The 22,059-nt window shown below is 38.6% G+C and overlaps 1 long non-coding RNA gene across 1 annotated transcript; it reads left to right on the top strand.

Moving 5' to 3' along the window:
- Positions 1-15,774: 15,774 nt before the first annotated feature.
- On the top strand, positions 15,775-16,665 carry LOC140500432 (uncharacterized). Its single transcript, XR_011965736.1, has 2 exons — positions 15,775-15,996; positions 16,475-16,665. It is a non-coding gene; the product is annotated as an uncharacterized lncRNA (long non-coding RNA).
- The last annotated feature ends 5,394 nt before the right edge of the window (positions 16,666-22,059 follow it).

Here is a 22,059-nt window from a genome sequence, read left to right as displayed (position 1 = left end):
TGAAATAAATTTTAACCAATCCAACGGAAACGCATCCATTTTGGATATTTTTCCTTTGCCCATTCCATTAGTTGGAGAAAGAGGACAAATGGTGCTTTGTATTTTTCCTATGAACTATATTCTAGTTTTTATTCTAAATATTTGTGTATCTGTCTTATTACACCTACCAATTAATCAATCACCAAACATTTTTTGAGGGTCTATTGTGTGCCAGGTACTAAGTCAGGCAGTATAAAATCAAAACAAGGCTCTCCTTCACCATGTGCTTATCAGCCCCAGAACCAGTTATGGGTTGCCAGCACATGCTCTGATTGTATCACCTGGGTACTCTCTGTACGCTCAATAGGACTGGAACGTGAATAACAATGGTTGAAATTTACACGGCAGTTTTTTGAGTTTACAGAGTTGTCATTGCTTATTTTTCATTGTCAAAGAGGACCATGACATCAGGAAGATGATGCCATGACTTGCAAGCGAATTGGATTCAAGTAGGGGAGGGCTGTGCAAGGTCACCAGCCTCACTTTCACCTCTGGAGTCATTTGGGTCTAGTATCAAGATACCAGGATGACAGAAGATGGCCCTGCAAATTTACAGAGTACCTTCTCAAAAAACATTTATAAGGGAGATAAAAGAAACATTACTATCTCTATAATAGAGTTGAAGAAACTGAAGTTCAGTTACTTCCAGGGCTTTGCCCAGAATGATAATTAAAAATAGAAGATAAGGAACTGGTCAGTGGGCTTTTTGTTTTACTATTTAATTTATCCATTTTTGGTTTTCAAAATTCACTTCTATAAGTTTTAAATTTTCTCCCCCTCTCTCTCCTCTCTTTCTCCCCTCCTTCCCCAAGATGGCATACAAGATATAGGCTCTACACATACATTCCTATTAAACACATTTTCACATTAGTCATGTTGCATAGAAATATTGTAATTAATGGGAGAAGCCATGAGAAAGAAAACAAACTAAAACAAAACAAAACAGTCTGCTTCACGCTGCATTCTGACTCCATAGTTCTTTCTCTGAATGTGGATGGCATTTTCCATAATGAGCCATTTGGAACTGCTTTATGTCCTTCCATGACAGTGGGCCTTTTACCTACAAGTCATCAGGTAGCTAGGGAGTGTGGTAGATAGAGCTCTGGTCCTGGAGTCAGAAGGACCTTAGTTCAAAGATCTGGCCTCAGACACTTACTAGCTGTTGAGACCTTGGACAAATCACTTCACCCTGTTTGCCTCAGTTGTTTACATATAAAATGAGTTGGAGAAGAAAATGACATACCTCTTCAATATCTTTGCCAAGAAAACCCCAGAAGATGGAGTAAAAGCAGGGACTTCCCTGAGCTCTCTCCCCAAATCCTCCAAATATCTGTAAAAAATGACTCTAAGCAAATTCTAGAGCTACAGAACCCACAAAATGACAGAGATAAACAGATCCCCTGCCCAAGACAACCTGTAAAGTTGACAGGAAGAATCTTTTTTTGGGGCAGGGAGCGAAATGCAGTTGGGCATGGTCTATACCAGCACAGACAGGCCAAAGCAGGCCTTGGGGGACTGAATTATTGGCAGCTGTGGTGGTTTACAGACTTCTCAACCCACAAACACCAAAAATGTCAATGGGAAAACTATGTGGGACCTAGGTGAAAGAGGAGCTTGAGGTCTGACCTGCCGCACCCCAGCCCCAGCCCCAGCGTTGGGAGTGGTGGTGGAGGTGAAAGCAGTGGCAGCAGGAGCAGCAGCAGTGGCAGTGGCAGAGGCTGCTTCTGGAGCTCTGAGCCCACAGACAGTGGAGGATCGAGCAGCTGATACAAAATCCCTGACGCCTGGGACGGTACATCCACCTCAACCCCAGCTTCCACTGCCCTACCTTGACATAGAGTTAGAAAGTCAAGTGTTTGGCTGGGAAGACTCTCACTGGATTTGGCTTAAGGAGGGAATAACATACCCACTCAGTTGGGTATCTTGCCCTACAGGAAAGTAAGGGGAAGAGGATGGGTGGGGGGGAATGATAGAAAGGAGGGCAGGTTGGGGAAGTGGGGTGGTCAGAAGCAAACACTTTAGAAAAGGGACAGTGTCAAAGGAGAAAATAGTATGATTGGGGGTGGGATACAATGGAGAGAAATATAGTTAGTCTTTCAAAACATGACTATTATGGAGTTGTTTTGCATAACTACACATGTCTAACCTATATTAAGTTGCTTGTCTTGTTAATAGGGGTGGGTGGGGAGGGAAGTAAGAAGAGAATTTGGAACTCAGTTTAAAAAAAAAATGTTAAAAAATTGTTTTTACATTCAACTTGGAAATAAGATATACAGGCAGCATCGTATAGAACTCTATCTTGCCCTTCAAGAAAATAAAGGGGAAGGGAATAAGAAGACATGATAAAATGGAGGACAGACTGGGAGAAGGGGTAATTAGAACGCATGCCATCTTGGGGAGGAGGGGCAGGGAAAGATGTGGAGAAAATTTGGAACTCAAAATCTTGTGGACATGAATGTTGAGAACTATAAACAAACAAATAAATAACGTTAAATCTTAAATTAAAAAAAAAAAAAGCAAAAGGAAAGAAAAGAAAATCCCAAATGGGGTCGTGGAGAATTGGGCAGGAGTGCAATGACTCAACAACTAGAGCTCATATACCTTGCTTTTTCTATCCCTTATTTAAAGAACACCTACACTGTATCCAGATGTCTTTTATTTTCTTCTTCCCCATATCAGAAAAAAAAAAAAAAGAGGGATATTCCCTGCAAAAGGTTCATTAACAGCAGCTCCCAAGGGAGGAAGTATTCACTGTAAATTCACTGTACTTTGTCCTTATGTATAAAATACAATACCCACCCTTTGGAGTTTACAGATAAAACTCATTTAGCCCCAACGGACAGTGGGCTGATAACATTTAGAGATGGACGGGCCCTTAAACAATGAAAGCAATGTTAAAATTAAAAGGAATCTTAGACAAAAAAAAATCCAGTTGTTTGAGTGGACGGTACGCTCTGTCTCAGTCAGCTATATGTTGTGGAAGTAGAAACAAAAAGCTCATGTAATCTCAGGCTACATTAAGAGGGGGATAAGCACATAACAGTCCCTCTATCCCTTGTCCTGATCAGAACCCTTGAGGAGGACACCAAAGTGTAAGAAGAATGCTGATGATCTGGAGAGTATTCAGAGGGCAACTGAGTCAGTGAAGGGCTTTGGATACATATCATATAAGGAAATGAAGTTTTTTTAGTCTGGAGAAGGGGACAGCATGGACATGAGAGCTGTCTTCAAATATTTGAAAGACCATCCATCACATAAAAGAAAGATTAGATTTGTTCTTTTTGGCCCCAGAGGGTAGTAAGAAGCCTGGGAAATGAGGCAAGAGGATGTTTTTAGGACTTTAAATGCTAACCCTGGGGGTTTACATTTTGTTCTCAAGTTCCTGAAGAGCTTTGAGTAAGAGTGTGGTATGGTCTGACTTGTACTTTAGACACAACATCTTGGCAGCTGTGTGGAAGATGAATTGAATCCAGGGTTCTTGAACATTTCTGTGTCATGGACCCCTTCGGCAGTCTAAGGAAGCCTGTGATTGGTCCCTTTCTCTGAATAATGATTTGCTTCGTTCAATTTAAAATGGAAGGAAAAGATAAAATTTTGTGAAAATAAAAATGTAATAATAACGTTTACATAGTGCCTACCATGCAGAGGTACTTTATAATGATCTGATTTGACCCTCAACCCAACACTGGGAGGTCAGTGCTATTATTAACCACATTTTATAGATACTGAGGCAAATAGATATTAAGTGACTTGCTCAGGGTCACACAGCTAAATTTGAGCCCAATTTCTCCTGGATATGAAGTAGGATATAAGAGAATGTGCACCAAGAGGTGGGAAAATTGTACTTAGAGGCAGCCAGATGATGCAACGGATGGAAAACTGAGCTTGGGGTCAGGAAGATCTATCTTCAAATGCAGACTCAGGCATTTACTAGTGCTGTGACCCTGGGTAAGTCACTTAATCTCTGTCTGCCTGAGTTTCCTCAACTGTAAAATGGGGATAATAATAGCATCCATCTCTTAGGGTTGTTATGAGGATCAAATGAGATAGTATATGTAAAGCGTCTAGCACAGTGTCTAGTCCATAATAAATGTTTTAAAAAAATTCTCATTTCCTTTCTTCTTACTTTTGCTCTTGTGTCTTCCTAATGAATATCCTGTGCTAATTAATATTAAATGGATAAATGGAACTGGGGCAACAATCATTGACAATTGAACAGTGAGGCTGAGGGAATACATTGGAATGGACGCTAACACAATGGCAGCAGAGAAAGATACGCTATAACCCTCAGCGGCACCCCTAGACTCTGAGTGGAAACAATGAATTTTCCTGGGTCTGAGTGAGTGAGTCCAGGGGTATTGTTACATTCTAACAAAAACAATAGCTCTAATTTATATGTTTATAAAACACTGTTCAATCCTGTGGATGGAATCAGAGCAAGTAAAATTAATCTCATTTTATAGATCTGGAAACTGAGGCTCAGAGGGATAAAGGGACTTGCCCACAGTCAGATAGCCTGCAAGGATCGACTCTAGGTCCCCCAAACTTCCTACCAGGTTCTACTGCCTCTGCAATGCCAGAACAGTAGAATCTGTTAGTATCTATGTGTTTGCAGAGTGTATCCAGACTCTGACTCTGTGGGCATTAGCTGCCGTTGATGCTTATATATTTATGGTGATTGAAGTTTTGCTTGAATTTAAATGTGCTGAGATACCATTGTTTTCCTCCTTCATCAAACATGGCAGCTCAGCTCAATATCTAAGGTCTCATTCTATTCTGAAATACTGTATTCTTTGTTTTAATAATGTATTTTTTTAGGTTCTTTCCAGCTTGAATATCCTATTTTGTGATATCATTTACAGTTCCAGTGTTCTATGCTTGAATAGTTTTCATTCTGTGTTCTAACATCACATATTCCAAGCTTCCTTGGGTCTATGACTACTGTGATTTCTTTCCATTACCAGTTACTTATTGGGTCCATGACATGATTATGTGTGTATGTGCGTGTGTGTGTATATGCACACCTACGTGGGTGTGTATGTGTGCATGCACCTGTGTTTTGTGCACGTGTGTGTTTAATGGAATTTAAAAATGAAACCTCTGGAAATGTATTATATCATCCATTTATTGAGGCATTTGTAGCAAGCTTCCCTCCAGTAGTCTATGTGAAAGTATAAATTGGCACGGGCACCACTGGTGTGATTATTTTAATGCTTGCAGGCCTTGCAGGAATGTGGATTAGGGGGAGAAGCTGCTTCTGTTAGCTTTCCCTGTCTCAAAATAGATAATCCCTGAAGTTAAGTACAGTGGAGCCAAAGCCCCAGTTACTATTCATAGTGTGTCACTCAATGTTAGCATCTTGTCCCCCTTCCCTGACTTCCCTTATCCACCCTCTCTGATAGCTACATAAATAATATTTAGAATGCATCTCTTATCCTGACCTGCATTGAGGGAGGACTGTTGGGCCATTGTTCCGGTTTTTTTTTCCTCTGACGATATGATTGCCTTCTGTGGTGGAAAGAACATACAGAACGTTGGAGTTAGGAGGCCTGAGTTCCAACACCCGTTGTGCATTCTTGGACAATTGAACTCAATGCAACACGTATTGATTGATTGTCACTTTTGTTCAAAACTTCTTGTTCAGCATTGACAGGGACGTACCAGGTCATTAAAGGAAATCCTTGCTCTCATGGAACTGACAATTTAGTTGAGTGTGACCAGAACATGGGCAAATGAGGGCCTATGATACAAAATGAAAGATGGTAGGGCAGTTAGGTGATGAAGTGAATGGAGTACTGGCGTCAGGAAGATCTTTCTTCCAGAGTTCCAATGCAGCCTCAGACACTCGCTAGCTGTCTTAAACCCATTTGCCTCAGTTTTCCTCATCAGTAAAATGAGCTGAAGAAAGAAACGGAAAACCACTGCAATATCTCTTTCAAGAAAACCTCAAATGGGGACCCAAAAAGTCAGATGCAACTGAAAAAATGACTGAACGACAACAAAGGTGCATAGGAGAAGCACATATAGAGTGCTATGAGAAATTCAGGAATGGAGAAGTCACTTCTAGCTAGGGGGAATCAGAGAAGTCTTCATGGAGGAGGTATCACTAGGAATTAGATCAAAAAGGATCCATAGGATAGCAAGAGGTAAAGACAGTAGGGGAGTCCATTATAGGATAATAGATAGATGTCATCCAATTCTATAGCACTTGAAGGCTTGGAAAACACTTTCTTCATAACAACCCTGCAAGCTAGGCAGTATAAACAGACCCATTTTTCTCAGGAGGGAACTGAAACACAGAGGAGTAAAATGATTGCCCAATTTTTTGCCCCCTTCTCCTCCACCTTCACTTTGCCCAAATTACATCTGGTTCTTCTGATTGCCTTAAGATTGCTATGCCTTCATCATCACTGATGTCCCTTCTACCCCTAACTTTCTGCAAAACTTTTCAGTGCACTCTCAGCATATAAAAACCTAACAAGTTCTTAATGATCAACTAATCCTGTTTGGGTAATATGGCAGTAGTTTAATAGAGTCACATAGAATTTAGAGTGCTAAAAGCCTTAGCAAGCATCCTGCATGCACCCCTGCATTTTATAGTCAAGGAAACTGAGCCCTCGAATGTTTAAATGCCTTGTCTGTGGTCACATGGCCTTCAGTTAACCGTGTCACTATTTGAACGCAAGTCCTTTGATTCCAAATCCATGCTAGTTTTCAATATACTACTTTATTCTGAAAACTCCTGGCCTGAAGCAACTCTTGTGGTCCAGTGACCCTCATACACATCAAATTTAATAGTTCAGACATTTCTAGTCATATCAAACCCAATCACCTTTGCTAGTAATGCACCCTGAAGGATCCTTTTTTTTTCCTCTCCTGAAATAGCAGTTTTCTGCTAGAGATCTAGCCCTGTCTAGTAGGAGGTGGTTTCATTTCCTGAAAACTACCCGGGTGGGACAGGGGTGAACAAAACCAAGAAGAACAATTCTGAGATTGGTGGTGTTTTCTTGCTAGAAAGCCATCCAAAGCGATTTAGGAAAATGAGATTTCATATAGATTCACCTGAGCAATATAAACAGCTATGCTGTGAATTAGAATTTCTTTTTGACTTAAAGAATTCCTTTTATTTAAAACATAGACTGAGTTCGCATGCAAATGAACTTACTGACTCTTCAGAATTCGTTGCTTCCTATACAAGTCACTAGGGAATCCGCTTCTGAATTTGTGGCTGGGCTAAAGCTTGTGGGGGAATGCATGGAGTTTAAAATTAGGCAACTCCAGTTGGAGCCTTGGTTCTGAAGCTTGTTCTTCCTTTTTCCTGAGCTTCAGTTTCCTCCTCAGTAAAATGGGAACAAAATGCCTATCTGTGACAAAGGAGATAATGTATAGGAGTGTTCTTCAAACTAAGGCACCATGTAGAAGTCATGCTTTCTTGTTATTTTCTTAAGGATGCTTTGCAGTGGACGTTATAGATAGAGGCATTGTGGTATCTTGCAAAGAGAATCAAATTGTGTCAACCATGGGGTAGGGAGATTAGACATTTTCTTCTTGATCTATGAGGGCAGAGTAATAGGTGGAAATTAGAGAGGTAGATGTAAGCTCAATAACTTCTGTACTATTAGAGTTGTTTGAAAGTGGACTAGTTTATTTTTATTGGCTGTGAATTCTCCTTCATTGGAGGTCTTCAATCATTGAGCTCACCAAGAGAATAACATATATTCTACTTTTCAGGGGTACTGTAGCAGACATTTTCCCACAGATACAGTGGTTGGATGAGATGACCTCTGAAGTTCTTCCTAACTGAGAATTTGGAACTCTGAACTAGGTTTGAGTTCCAGTTCTGACCTAGTCATGTGCCCTTGAGTAAATCACTTCCATTTTTCGACCTTCATTTTTCTCATCTGTAAAATGGAGAAGAGCTTGCACTGTAGGCTTCATAGTCCAGTCTTGTAGGGGCCTCATACAGTCACTCAGGTACCTAGGACTTCAGTCATGGGAGATGTATAATCTAACCCGAGCCCACCTCTGTTGACCTGCTTCTCAATAATACCCTTTGAATACTCCTACCTTCAAGCCAAATTTGCTATTTTACAAACTTACTGCTATCTCTCCTATCCTCTGACTTTGTATGATATGTCCTCCATGTTTTGAATTTATCCATACTTCACTTCTACCCCTTAGAGTCCTTAGCTCTGAAATGTTTCCCCATTGTCTCCTTCCTGAACCCAACCACTACTTTCCTTCTCATGTTTCAAAGGATTTGGCATCCTCTGCTCTGTAGTCCCACTTCAGTAAAGGTTTCCTCTGGCTGGGGGCTGAGGGGCCGATCCTGTACTGAGATGTTCCATGTGAGCCTTTCTTTAAATTGTAGAGATTCCTCTGGGCCAACAGTGGCCCAGTGTTGATAATGGACTACAGATGTGAAGTATTGGATGACAACAGATCCAACTCATGTATGCTCAGACTCTCCCTCAGTTTCAGGGGGCAGCTGTGTGCTGTTTTTAGATCCTCTTTCTCTTTGTACTTTTGCCTCCTCAGTTTATGGATGTAACAAAGGGGAATAGAGTTCCCCACTTCTTTGGACCTTAGTTCTCTCTTTTGTCAAATGGATATTTGAGCACCTACTTTATAGAGTTGTTATGAAACTGAAATAAGATAATTCATGTAAAGTGCTTTGTAAAAATTAAGGTACTTTGTAAGTATCAGTAACTATTATAATTTTTTCTTTCCTTAAAAAATGTTTTTAACATTCACTTTTTAAAAATTTTGAGTTCCAAATTCTTTCCTTCCTTCCTGTGACTCCGCTATCCACTGAGAAGGCAAGCAATATAATATCAATTATAGATGTGAAATAATGCTAAACATGTTTCCATGTTAGCCATTTTGCAAAAAGTAAAGAAGAAAGTAAAAACAGCATGCTTCTGTCTGGATTCAGATTTTGCCATATCTCTCTCTGAAGGTAGGTAGCATTTTTCTTTGTGGGTCCTTTGGAATTGTTGTAGATCATTATCTTGATTAAATAGCTAAATCACAAGTGATCATATAATATTGCTGCTTCTGTGTATAGTGTTCTCTTTACTCTTCTCACTTCACTTTGTTGGTTCAGGGTTCAGTCTTGGGAGGTTCTCTCAATAATTTTTATGGCTTCACATTCAATTAAGGTATATGCCCTTGGATAATGTCTGTATTTATGTTGTCTCTAAAAGAGTTTATTGTCCGTGTAAACAGTGAGCCTAGGAAAGCATTAAACAAGAAACAATATGCTAGAGATATGAAGAACAGGGAAAAAGCAATAGAAATTGTGTCCTTCTGGTGAGCTCCCTTCCTCCCAGAGTTCAGTAGCATGTCAGCAGATTCATGGACCAAGATATAGTGAATAGAGTTGGAGAATTTGGGGAAGAGGTGTCATCTCCTTGACGTTCACCTGCATCCTCCTTGGGGTTAGTTGTTCATTCCTCTCCTGATGCTAATACCCCTGGTGGGTTGGGTGCTCGCACTCTCCCAGCATGTAATTGTAGGTCAGATTTCTATCCAATGCATCTCTCTTGAAGTGAGGTCAGTTTCAGGACCATGGACTATTAATATTGCTTGTCCTAGGCTGGCTCCTGCAGTCTTTGTGGATGTGTGGACAAGCCCAGAAACTGTCTTCTGTCCCTGATCCTATGAATGGACCTTATGCCCATTTCCATACTCTTCAGGGGCAAGTCATTTGAGTCCCTTCAGAGCTGCCTGCCACACAACAAAATGTTAATTTTTTTAAAAAGTAGTTTTTAATTTCTTTATTTTTAGTTTTCCACATTCACTTCCATAAGCTTTAAATTTTCTTCCCCTCCCTTCTCAAGATGGTCTGCAATCTGATATGCACTCTATACATATGTTCCTATAAAATACATTTTCACATTAGTCATGTTGTGTAGAAGAATTATAAAAAATGGAAGAAACCAAAGAAAGAAAACAAAATGAAACAAAAGAAAAAAAAGAAAATAGTCTGTATCGCTCTTCATTCTGACTCCATAGTTCTTTCTCTAGATGTGCATGGCATTTACCATCAGGAGTCCTTTGAAATTGTTTTAGGTCCTTGCATTGCTGAGAAGAGCTAAGTCTATCAAAGTCAGTCATTGCACACTGTGGCTGTCAGTGTGTACAATATTCTCCTGGTTCTGCTCACTTCACTCAGCATCAGTTCATATAAGTCTTTCCAGGATTTCCTGAAGTCCACCTGTTTGTTATTTCTTATAGAACAATAGTAATCCATTACATTCATATACCACAATTTGTTCAGCCATTCCCCAATTGATGGGCATCCCCCCAATTTCTAATTCTTGGCTACCACAAAAAGAGCTGCTATAAATACTTTTGTACAGCTGGATCCTTTTCCCATTTTTGTGATCTCTGGGATAAAGTCCTAAAAGCAATATTGCTGGGTCAAAGGGTATGTACATTTTGATAGTCCTTTGAGCATAGTTCCAATTGCTCTCCAGAAGGGTTGGATCAGCTCACCAACAAAGAATTAGTATTCTAACTTTCCCACATCTCCTCCAACATTTATCATTTTCCGGTTTTGTCATGTCTGCCAATCTGATAGGCGTGATGTGGTACCTCAGAGTTGGTTTGATTTGCAACTCTCTAATCAATAGTGATTTAGAGCAAAATGTTAATTTTTTGGTCACTAATTTATGGGATTCCAATCTTTTCAACCTTATTTTGTACTATATCCCTTCAAACTCCATTCTACCAAAAGTGGTTTATTAACCATGGCTAATCTTATCTTCTATAACTTCCTCTGTCTTTCTCTATCTCTGTCTCCCCTCTTTGTCTCTCACTTTGTCTCTCTTTCTTTGTCTCTGTCTCTTTATGTCTCTCTCAATCTCTGTTTCTCTCTCTCTCTCTCTCTCTCTGTCACTCTCATTTTCTCTGTTTCCATCCTTTACTCTTTCTCTGTCTCCATGTCTCTCACATTGTGTCTATTTGTCTGTCTGTCTCTTTGTCTGTGTCTGTGTTTATTCATCTATCATAAGCTTTTTGAACCTTTTGGAACTTTTTTGGGGGAGCTACATGTATTTCTAGTGCCTAGTATAGTATCTGATCCTTAGTAGGTACTTAATGAGTGTTTGCTAGTTGATTGAAATCTCTCTGCTTCCTGAATAATGAAATCAGGAATTATTGTCTCCATAAAGTCTTCTTCATCCTGATTCCACAGGTTACTATTCCTTCCTCAAGCTTTCCTAGAGCATTTGCCCTGGATCTCCCTTCTTATGAAGTTCTGCTGTACTTTATGGTATTTGTCTATAAACTGTATGTTACTATTAGATTATTAGTTTCTTGACGGTAGGGAGGACAATTATTTTTCATCTTTGGACATCCTGCATTTAGCATATCAGGCACTTAATAAGTGTTAAATTAAAATAGTTAAGTCAGCAAATATTTCCCCTGGGCCTTATTCAGGGATTAAAATATGAAAGAAAATGAGGATTTGAGGATGAAAACTCAGTTAAATGAACTTAAGATGATTTATTTCTCAAATAATACCAACTTGGAATTTTGAAGGACTTATTAAAGCCCAGGAACAATAACATTAATAATAATAGCTTGCCTTTATATAACACTTTAAAGTTAGCAAAGTCCTTTACAAATATCTCATTTAGTTTTCATAGCAACCTTGCAAAGTAGGTTCTATCATTAGTGCCACTTTATAACTGAGGAAACTGAAGCATATAAGGGTTAAATGACTTGACCAAGATCACACAGCTAGCAAAAATAGCTGAGGATGATTTGAACTTGGGTCTTAACAATTGTGGATCTAGTGGTCCATCTACTGAACCACGAAGCTTCTGGACATTGAAAGCTAATGCTCTAATACTACTCACACTAAGAACTCTCGTTCATAGAGCACTGTAAGGTTTATGAAATAATGTCTCCACTACCTTATTTGATCCTTATGTAATTATCTTACCAACTTATTGTTGGTGAGAGGAGTGAAGTCGATCTGCAAGTCTATCTGTGCAAAAGATGAACTTCAATAATTTTAATTAAACCTTTTGAAATCCACCTGAAGGGGATTTTTCTCTTCAGAATCCAAATGATGAATTTCCAAGAACAAGATTTTAACATTGGATAGGAATCTAGAGAACATTATTGTACTCCAATCATTTCATCCCTTTTTTAAATGAGGAAACTGAAGCATTTGGAGGAGGAAACATTGTAGCATGATGGGAAAAAAGAGCACATGGCGAGAAGTTGCAAGAGAACTGGTTGTGAGTCTCTGTTCTAGTCTTTTGCTGGGATCCGATGATCCTTCTCAATTGGATGGCCTTGGGTAACCTTTCCAAGGTTCAGTTTCCTTATCTGCACAACAAAGATGTTAATATTTACAATATCTATATTGTAGGATTGTTGTGATGAGTCAAAAATGAGCCAATAGGCCAGTGCAACAGTCTGGAATAAGGTCTGAACCAGGAAAAAATGTAATTGAGGAATACTTAACAAAATAGATAAAAGTAGAACAGAATGTGATATGTGATTTTCTAAGTCAATATACAGCCCTTGGGGATCCTTATGTATGGTTTGTGGTTTGTCCTTTGTTCTGGAAGAGGACCCTTACATCAAGGAGATAATGATATGACTTGCAACTGACTTTGATTTGAGTATGGGAGGGCTGTGTAAAGTCACCAACCTCACTTTCTCCTCCAGAGCCACCTTGATCCAGTGATCAGATATCAATCAGGTTAGTGTGCCCCCTGTCATTTCTATTTTCATTTAACACCAGTGCCTTATGATATTCTATTTCCTTTCTTCATACTTTTGCCCAAGCTATCCTCCAATGTTGGAATACTCTTCCTCTGCACCCCTACACTTCAGAAACTCCAACTTCCTTCATACCTCAGCTCAGTTGCCTCCTATATAAAGCTTCCCTAAATGCCCTGCTAGTGCCTCCCCTCCAAAAACAAAACTCTTCAATCTAGTATTTCATTTGTATCTACTTAAAAGTGTACAGTTTTTTTTCTAATAAAATATAAACTCTCTGAGGGAAGGGAATATTTCATTTTTGTCTTTCACTTAAATAGTTTATTAATTATCCATTCCATTCATATCTACCAGAGGAAGGCAGTTGGTTCAGTGGATAGACAGCTGGACCCAAAGTGAAGAAGAGTTGAGTCTAAATCCAGCCTGTCACTTACTAGTTGTATATCCCTGGGGAGGTTACAGTTTCCTCAGTTGTAACATGGGATAATAACACTTACCTCACAGGGTTTTTATGAGAATCAAATGAGATAATATTTGTGAAGTGCTTACTAACACTGCCTGAAATAGTAGGCACTTAATAAATGCTTGTTTTCTTCCCTTTCATAATTTCTTTGGTCTTCCCTTTCCATCTGACATTGCTAAAAACAAAAACAAAAACTACCAACAACAAAACCAAAACCCCAAACAAAGCTTGTTAGCATTCCTTGACATTCCACCCAAGTCCCAGCTCACTGATCTTTAGTGTTCCTGACTATGCTTATAGGACTGTGCCAATCTTTTCCATTCATCCTCCATATCCAACTTGCTCATTGTTCTATATTCTACACATCTTTGAAAAAGTAACACAATTCAATTGGTCAATAAATACCCCATGCTTCCACTTCTTAGACATGTCTGTCTCCATTTCAATCTCATTAGAAATATGTTTCCTTCATTACAATTTTGTTATACAGAAAATTCCCTATTCTATTAAGCCAACTTCCTTCTTATACACTTTCAGGCCTTTGGAAAATCCCATTTTTTTCTCTGATGGTTTTGAAACTTCCTTTTATTAAATTTGGCATATGCCTAAATTTTCTTTCGCTGTCACAAATTTTGAGAGGGAGTTGTCAAATCTTCCTAAATTTCCATATCTTAGAGGAAATAGGAGGAAAAATAGAAGTAATTTTGTTATTGGTGTATACTACAGAAAACATTATCAAAAGATTGAAATTGAAGTAATTATGAGGGACTTCAATTATCTGAATACCTTCTAATATTCTCTCAAAGTCAAAATCATAGTAGCTTCTAACTTTTTGATTTACCTTAATTATGATTTTATCTTTCAAAAAAGAAAAGCAAGTGATAAAGACAAATTCTCATTTGGACCTTATTTTCACTATCTCAAAGGAGCTGGTTGCTAGGGTGGAAATGATGGGAAATGATTGGGCCTTAAAGGTGAGGAGTGACCACTCCTTTCTTTAGTCTATGATAGAGGAGAGAAAAGCCATAACTAGTCTGACATACACTCTAGCTTTTGGGAAAGTAGATTTCAAAGGGTTTTTAAGAAATAGATGTAAGATTCCATGGACCAAAATCTACAAGTGTGAGCCCAAGAAGCCTGGGAATTGTTCAAGAACATAACTGTGAACATAGGAGGATAATAATATAAATGACTAAATCTAAAGGGACCAAAATGGATTCATGAGGAACACACAAACTAAATTAGACTTTAAAAAGAAATGTACAAAAGATGGAAACAAATTCAAGGAATAGAAGATGAATGCAAGAGCATAGTACCATCCTATAAATTAGTATCAAGGGTATTAAAACTCAGTGTGAGCTGAGATTTATAAGGGATGATAAGGACACCAGGAAAAGTCCTTAAAAGAGAAACAAAGTTCAAAGAAAGGGTAAGAGTTCTGTTTGTGGTAGATGGGATGATATCTTATGAGGGTGATGACAGAGCTGTCCAACTCTTGTTTTTTAATTTTATTGCTTTCTCTACTAGTGGATTCTTATTTTATTGTTTTCTCTACCAAGCAGAATGACTTTTGAATGAGAAATTAAAGAACAAAAATGACCAATAGGGAATTGATTTCCACGGTAAGTAAAGAGATAGCAAGAAAATGCTTAGTTATCCTTAATGAATTCAACACATTTGTCCCAGGTGAAAGACATCCTCAGGTACTAAAAGAACTGGCAGTTGTGATTGCTTAATCACTATAAGGAAAAGATGAAGGGAAGCATCCAGAAACACCCTAAGTTTGGAGAAAGGTGAATATCTTGATTTTTCAAAAATGAGAAAAGAACTATAGGCTCTGTGAAGTTGGTTTTGATTCTTGGGAAAATTTTAGTTTGCTTCAGTAAAGAGATGATTACTGAATATATGGAAAAGGAAGCCAGCATGACTGGAACAGGTCATGCCTAACTTACTTTGTTGTTTTTTTTTTGAAAATAAATTTGTTTTATTAATTAATTTTGAAATTTAATTTGAAAATTAAACTGGTAGATGAGGAGAAATCTTTAGGTATAGCTCCAGTAGAGTACTCCATGAATCTATACTTGACCCTGTAACATTGAATATTTTCATTAATGACCTGGATAAATGCAAAATGACATGTTTCTTGAATCTGCAAATAACACAAAACTGAGAGGGATAGTTAACCAGATGGACAATGGAGTCAGGAACTAAGAGGATCCCCAAAAGTTAGAGCAGTGGCATTAAGCTCAAATAAAAATGAAGGCCACTAAGCTATACATAAGGATCCCTGTAGATCCATACTGATTTAGTTTTTAAAACATAATATTAACCATGTTTGATTGTATTATTATTTATTTTGTTAAATAGTTCCTAATTATTTTACATGTGAGTTCTAAAAATCAAGTAAAAAAATACAAGATGGAGGGGGTGGAGCCAAGATGGTAGAGTAGAAAGATGGACCTGTTCTAGTTCCACCCCCCCCATAACCTATAAAATACCTGTAAAAAATGACTCTAAACAAATTCTAGAGCAGCCACAAAACTACAGAGTGAAAGAGATTTCCAGCCCAAGACAGCCTGGAAGGCCAACAAGAAGGGTCTATCACACCAGGCTCAGAGTGGAGCACAGCCCAGCCTTGGCCACACAGTATGACATGGACAGGACTGGAGTACGCTTCAGGGTGCTGAATCACAGGTAGAAGCTGCGGTTCCCAGATTTCCCAACCCACAAATGCCAAGACAACTTCAAAGGTCAGTAAGAAAGCTCTTTCACCTCATTGAGAGGGGTATGCAGTCTGGCCCCAGCCCCAGCCCCAGGGTGGCAGCAGCTTCCACTTTTGGAGCCCTTGGCCTAAAGATCCTGGGGTAATTGAGCAGCTGATCTGAGTATCAGTCCTGAGTGGCAGTCCTGGGGTGAGGATGAGTGTTGCCATGGTGGATGTGGTGGTGGCAGTGGAGCGGGAATCATACTCACTGATACTGGGCAGAAAAGAGTCCTTGTGGCTTCTCACAGACCAGAGCACAGGTCAGGAGAAGAGTAAACTCCTCTCCCTTGATTGTACCACCTTGGAGGAACTGAGAACTTACAGGTCCCTAGAGTATACCCTCCACTAGACAAAGGACTCAAAAGTCAAGTGACTGACTGGGAAAATGCCCCAAAAAGGGGAAAAAAATAAGACTATAGAAGGTTACTTTCTTGCTAAAAAGGTGTTTTCTTCTATCCTTTCAGATGAAGAACAAAGCATACCATCAGAGGAAGACATCAAAGTCAAGGCTTCTACATCTGAAACCTTCAAAAAAAATATGCCATGGTCTCAGACCATGGCAGGGCTCAAAAAGGATTTTTAAAATCAAGTAAAAGAGGTGGAGAAAAATTGGGAAGAGAAATGAGAGAGATGCAAGAAAACCATGAAAAGCGAATCAACACCTTGCTAAAGGAGACCCAAAAAAATGCTGAAGAAAATAACACCTTTAAAAATAGACTAACCCAACTGGCAAAAGAGATCCAAAAAGCCAATGAGGAGAAGAATGCTTTACAAAGCAGAATTAGCCAAATGGAAAAGGAGGTTCAAAAGTTCACTGAAGAAAAAAGCTCTTTAAAAATTAGAATGGAGGAGATGGAAGCTAATGACTTTATGAGAAACCAAGAAATTACCAAACAAAACCAGAAGAATGAAAAAATAGAAGACAATATGAAGTATCTCACTGGAAAAACAACTGACCTGGAAAATAGATCCAGGAGAGATAATCTAAAAATTATTGGTCTACATGAAAACTATGATCAAGAAAAAGAGCCTGGACATCATCTTCCAATCAAGGAAAACTGCTCTGATATTCTAGAACCAGAGGGTAAAATAGAAATGGAAAGAATTCACCTATCACCTCCTAAAAGAGAGGAAAACTCCTAGGAATATTATAGCCAAATTCCAGAGTTCCCAGGTCAAGGAAAATATTACAAGCAGCCAGAAAGAAACAATTCAAGTATTATGGAAATACAATGAGGATAACATAGGATTTAGCAGCTTCTATACTAAGGGATCAAAATGCTTGGAATATGATATTCCAGAGGTCAAGGGAGATAGGATTAAAACCAAGAATCACCTACCCAGCAAAACTGAATATAATACTTCAGGGGAAAAAATGGAATTTCAATGAAAAAGAAGACTTCCAAGCATTCTTGTTGAAAAGACCAGAGCTGAATAGAAAATTTGACTTTCAAAGACAGGAATCAGGAAAACATGAAAAAGTAAACAGGAAAGAGAAGCCTTAAGGAACTCATTAAAGATGAACTGTTTACATTTGTACATGGAAAGATGTCATTTGTAACTCATGAGACCTTTTTCAGTGTTAGGGTAGTTAGAGGGAATATATATATGTAGGTGTGTATGGGTATGTATGCATGTGCATATTATATATGTGTAGGTATGTATATGTACATGTGTATATGTATATGTATGTATATATGTGCATACATGTAAATATGTACACACACACACATAAACAGAGGGCACAGGGTGAGCTGAATATGAAGGGACAATACCTAAAAAAAAAATAAAATATACTGTTGAATGGAATGCACTAGGAGTAAGAGAAAGGGAGAGGTAGAATGTAGCAAATCATCTCACATCAAAGAGGGAAGAAAGCTTTTACAATGGAGGGGAAGAGGGGGGAGATGAAAGGAAATAATTAGCCTTATGCTGATGGGATTTGGCTTAAGGAGGGAATAACACACACTCAATTGAATATGGAAATCTATTTTACCCTGCAGGAAAGCAAGGGGGAAGGTGATAGGAGAGAAAGATAATAGAAGCGACAGCAAATTGGGGAAAGGAATAATCAGAAGCAAACACTATTGTGTGAGGACAGGTCAAAGGAGAGAATGGAATAAATGAAGGGCAGGATAGGACAGAGGGAAATGTGGTTAGTCTTTTACAACATAACTATTATGGAAGTGCTTTGCATTGTTACACATGTATGACCTATATTGAATAGCTTGCTTTCTCAACGAGGGTGGGTAGGGAGGGAGGGGAAGAATATGGAACTCGAAGCTTTAAGAATGAATGTTAAAAATTGTTTTAACATGCAATTGAAAATTAAGTTATACAGGCAATGGAGTATAGAAATCTATTTTGCCCTATAGAAAAATAGAGGGGAAGGGGGTTGGAAGAAGGGTAGGTAATAGAAGGGAGGATAGACTGGAGGAAGAGGTGGATGAGGTACTTGCTGTCCTAGGGTGGAGGGTGGGGAGAGATAGGGAGAAAATTTTGAATACAAATTCTTGTGGATGTGAATGTTAAGAACTGAAAAATGAATAAATTATGTATAAGAATTATAAAAAATTTAAAAAAAGAAATGCAAGATAGAAGAGGCACAGTTATTTAGCAGTTCACTTGAAAAATATCTGGGAGTTTTAGTGAACGGCAAGATCAATATGGAGTCTTTCTCTAAATCCAATGATCTTCATGGTCACAGTACCTGGCATATAGTAGGCATGTAATAGGTGCCTGACTGAATGCTTATTGACTAATAATCAGTATTACATGTCCTAAGAACTCCTCAGCTCAGCATTTTCAGTTCCTCCATAAAATCTCACCAAACCTTAAACCATCTGACATTTGATTGCTTCCTAACACGTGAGATACTTGACACTCATCACCTGTGTGACCTTCGGCAAGTCACTTAACCCCAATTGCCTCATCCTAGGTCATCTCTGGTCATCCTGATGAATATCTGGTTACTGGATTCAGATGGCTCTGGAGGACAAGTGAGGCTGGTGACCTGCACAGCCCTCCCTCACTCCAAACAAAGTCAAGTGCAAGTCATGTCATCATTTCTCTGATGGCATGGTCTTCTTCAGCAACGAAGGACAAACAACACATGTACTGGGCATGTGCTCTAGAAAGACCAGTCTCTACACTGTCCCTACCCCCTTGTCTTTATTCAAACTGCTTGAGATGGCTTCTTTTCTTCCCTCTGCCTATCTGTATATTTTTGAGGTCTGGTTCAAACCTTGTCTCCATCCTAACTTCCCTGTCTCTCTAATCTTCAATGATCTTTTATCCAATTTTACAAGGAATTATACAATATTTTACTTGTCACTAGTCAGGGTAGAATTTGATTTCCTATGTAGACTAAAACACCAAGAGAGCAAGGACTATTCTTTCTTTTTTTAATTGTATCCTTCACCAGGCATTAGAAGAAGACTAGATTCCTTGTAGGTGCTCAGCACTCCCATTGTACACATTTAAGTCTCTCGTCTAGACAATTATAAAATCTTCTAACTGGTCTTCCTATATCCTCTTTCTAACCTGTTCTTTACATTATTATACAAATCATCTTTGCATTGGAAATTGCAATGTAAAGGATGTAGAAAATTCCTGTATCCCCTTTCTAAGCCATCATTCATAGCCCTAGACAATGACCATTGCATTAGAAATTACAGACATTCATAATGTGCTTCTCTGACCCTATTGCTCATCTACTAAACACACAAGTAAACACAAACTTTCATGGTTCCCAATTACACTAAAGGACAAGGTAGAAACTTTTGTTCCTGCTATTGAAGGACCTTCAAAATTTGACACCCGTTGACCACTCCAATCTTGTGTCGTATTACTCCCCATAATATATTTTGTGTTATGGTTAAACTAAAGCACTCTTTAACTTTACTTCTTGTCATTTCTCCTGTCTCTGTGCTTTTGTTCCCTGTCTGAAATGGTTTTCCCCAAATGTCTGTCTCTAGTTGAAGGCTCTGTTTTCCTTCAAAATTCCACTCAGATACTACATCCTTTATAAAGACTTTCCTGACTGATCCCTCTTGCTTCCTTAGGTGAAAGTACTTTCTCCTTCCTCAAATTACTCCTGCTCTAGATAGGTCCTGAGAAATATCAATAATGAATCCCCTGAAGAAGTCAACATTATTGGAATTAGCATGAGATACAGGAATTCCATGTGCCAGTCCTTTGAATTGATCCAATTCTTTCTTTGACTTTCTTTGGCCATACTTGTTTTTATTATGTCTGTCTCAACTCACTCCCTTCCTCCACGGTCTTTCCTAGCATAATTATGAGTTGTTTGGGAGTAGAATTTGTGCCACATCAATCTATCTTTGTAGAGATATCTTCTATGATGCCTTGCTGCTGATAGACAGTGTTTAATAAAGGTGTACCTTGTTGAAATGAATGCAATTAGATTAGTGAATAAATGAGTGAATGAATAAAAAAGCATTTATGCTCTAGGCCAAGGGCAGTGCTAAATATTGGGAATACCATTACAAAAGGCGTAACAGGCCCCATCCTCAAGGATTTTACATTCTGATAGGGGGAGAAAATACATATAGGGGAATGGTTGAAATGGCTTCTCCAGATTTTAGTGATGGGGACAGCAAGGAGTAGGTAGAAAGCACATTAGACATTGTTATCTGAGGATAATAATAGCATCTACCTCTCAGGGCTGTTGCATGGACCAAGTGAAAGAATAATTGTAAAGCACAATAAGGAGTGCCTGGCACATAGTAAGCACTTCATAAATTTTAGTTATTTTTATTCATATTTTCCCACTGAATATGCATGTGTGTATGTACACACATATGCATAGATACACAACTATCTTCATCTTTATTATCTGTCAATCTATCTATCCATCTATCCATCTGTCTATCTATCTATCTATCTATCTATCTATCTATCTATCTATCTATCTATCTTGCTATCCATCCATCTATCTAGGTTGTCCTTCATTCTCAAAAAGACCAAAATGACATCACTATGTTGGAGTGTGTATGTGTATATAAATATACATATATGTATATATATGTATACATATGTGTACACATACACTCATGTATACAATACACATTTATACCTATAGAAATGAAGATGTATGTATATACATATGTGTATATATTCATATATTTATACACATATGCAAATGCATATACACACATATAGTATATACACATTATACATACATACACATATACATATGCATATATATGCATATATATAAAATCCTCATAGCAATTCTGTAACATAGGTGCTATTATTATTCGCATTTTACCAACAAGGAAATGGAACTTGACAGAGGTGAAGTGACATGGCCAGGGTCACACAGCTAGTAAGAGTCTGATACAATGTTTGTCCACTCTTTTATTTTGCCTCTAGCTCTATAATTCTATGAGTCTAGGAGAGAAAAAACCCCAAACCACTATATGATAGCAAGTTGAAAAGGAAAGGATGGGTGATGCTTCAAGTCTGAGCCATTTTTCCGAAGGATGTTGGTTTCAGCACCATCAGACTTCAGGACTTCTTTCTCAGTTAGCCAGAACCTGAAGGACAGCCAATCCCCATCAGGCATTTCACAATCTGGGCTCCCCCAGTTAAGGACCAAGAGCCTTTGAGGATTCCCAATTCACCTGGAGGCTGAGTACTTGGGTAGTGTGTGATCATTGTGGTTGTCTGGTAATTTGGGGGCTGCTTTGACTGTTTGGCAGAGTTGTTGATTCTAAAGGAACACATACACATAGGATAATGTGTTTCTCCAGGACTCACCGGAACGTGTAGCTCTTCTGTAGGGGAACATGGCCAACACACAGTGACTCCCCATTAGGAAAGCATTTGTCTCCTAGCACCTGTTATATTTCCCAGGCCGGGGGAGTTTCAGTTCCCTCCCTTTGAGAGTGGGGCTGACTTGGTCACTTTCCATCAGGAATGCAGGCGGCCTCTCACACCTGTTGTATTCCCCAAGCACTGGGATTTTTCATTTCCTTTGCAATGTTAAATACTCAGAAGGGATAAAATAGAAAGAAACAAATTG

The sequence above is a fragment of the Notamacropus eugenii genome, chromosome 4 (assembly GCF_028372415.1).
Source record: "Notamacropus eugenii isolate mMacEug1 chromosome 4, mMacEug1.pri_v2, whole genome shotgun sequence".
Classification (NCBI taxonomy): domain Eukaryota; kingdom Metazoa; phylum Chordata; class Mammalia; order Diprotodontia; family Macropodidae; genus Notamacropus; species Notamacropus eugenii.
Note: the sequence above shows the minus strand (reverse complement) of the source record. Positions and strands in the feature narration are given on the sequence as shown.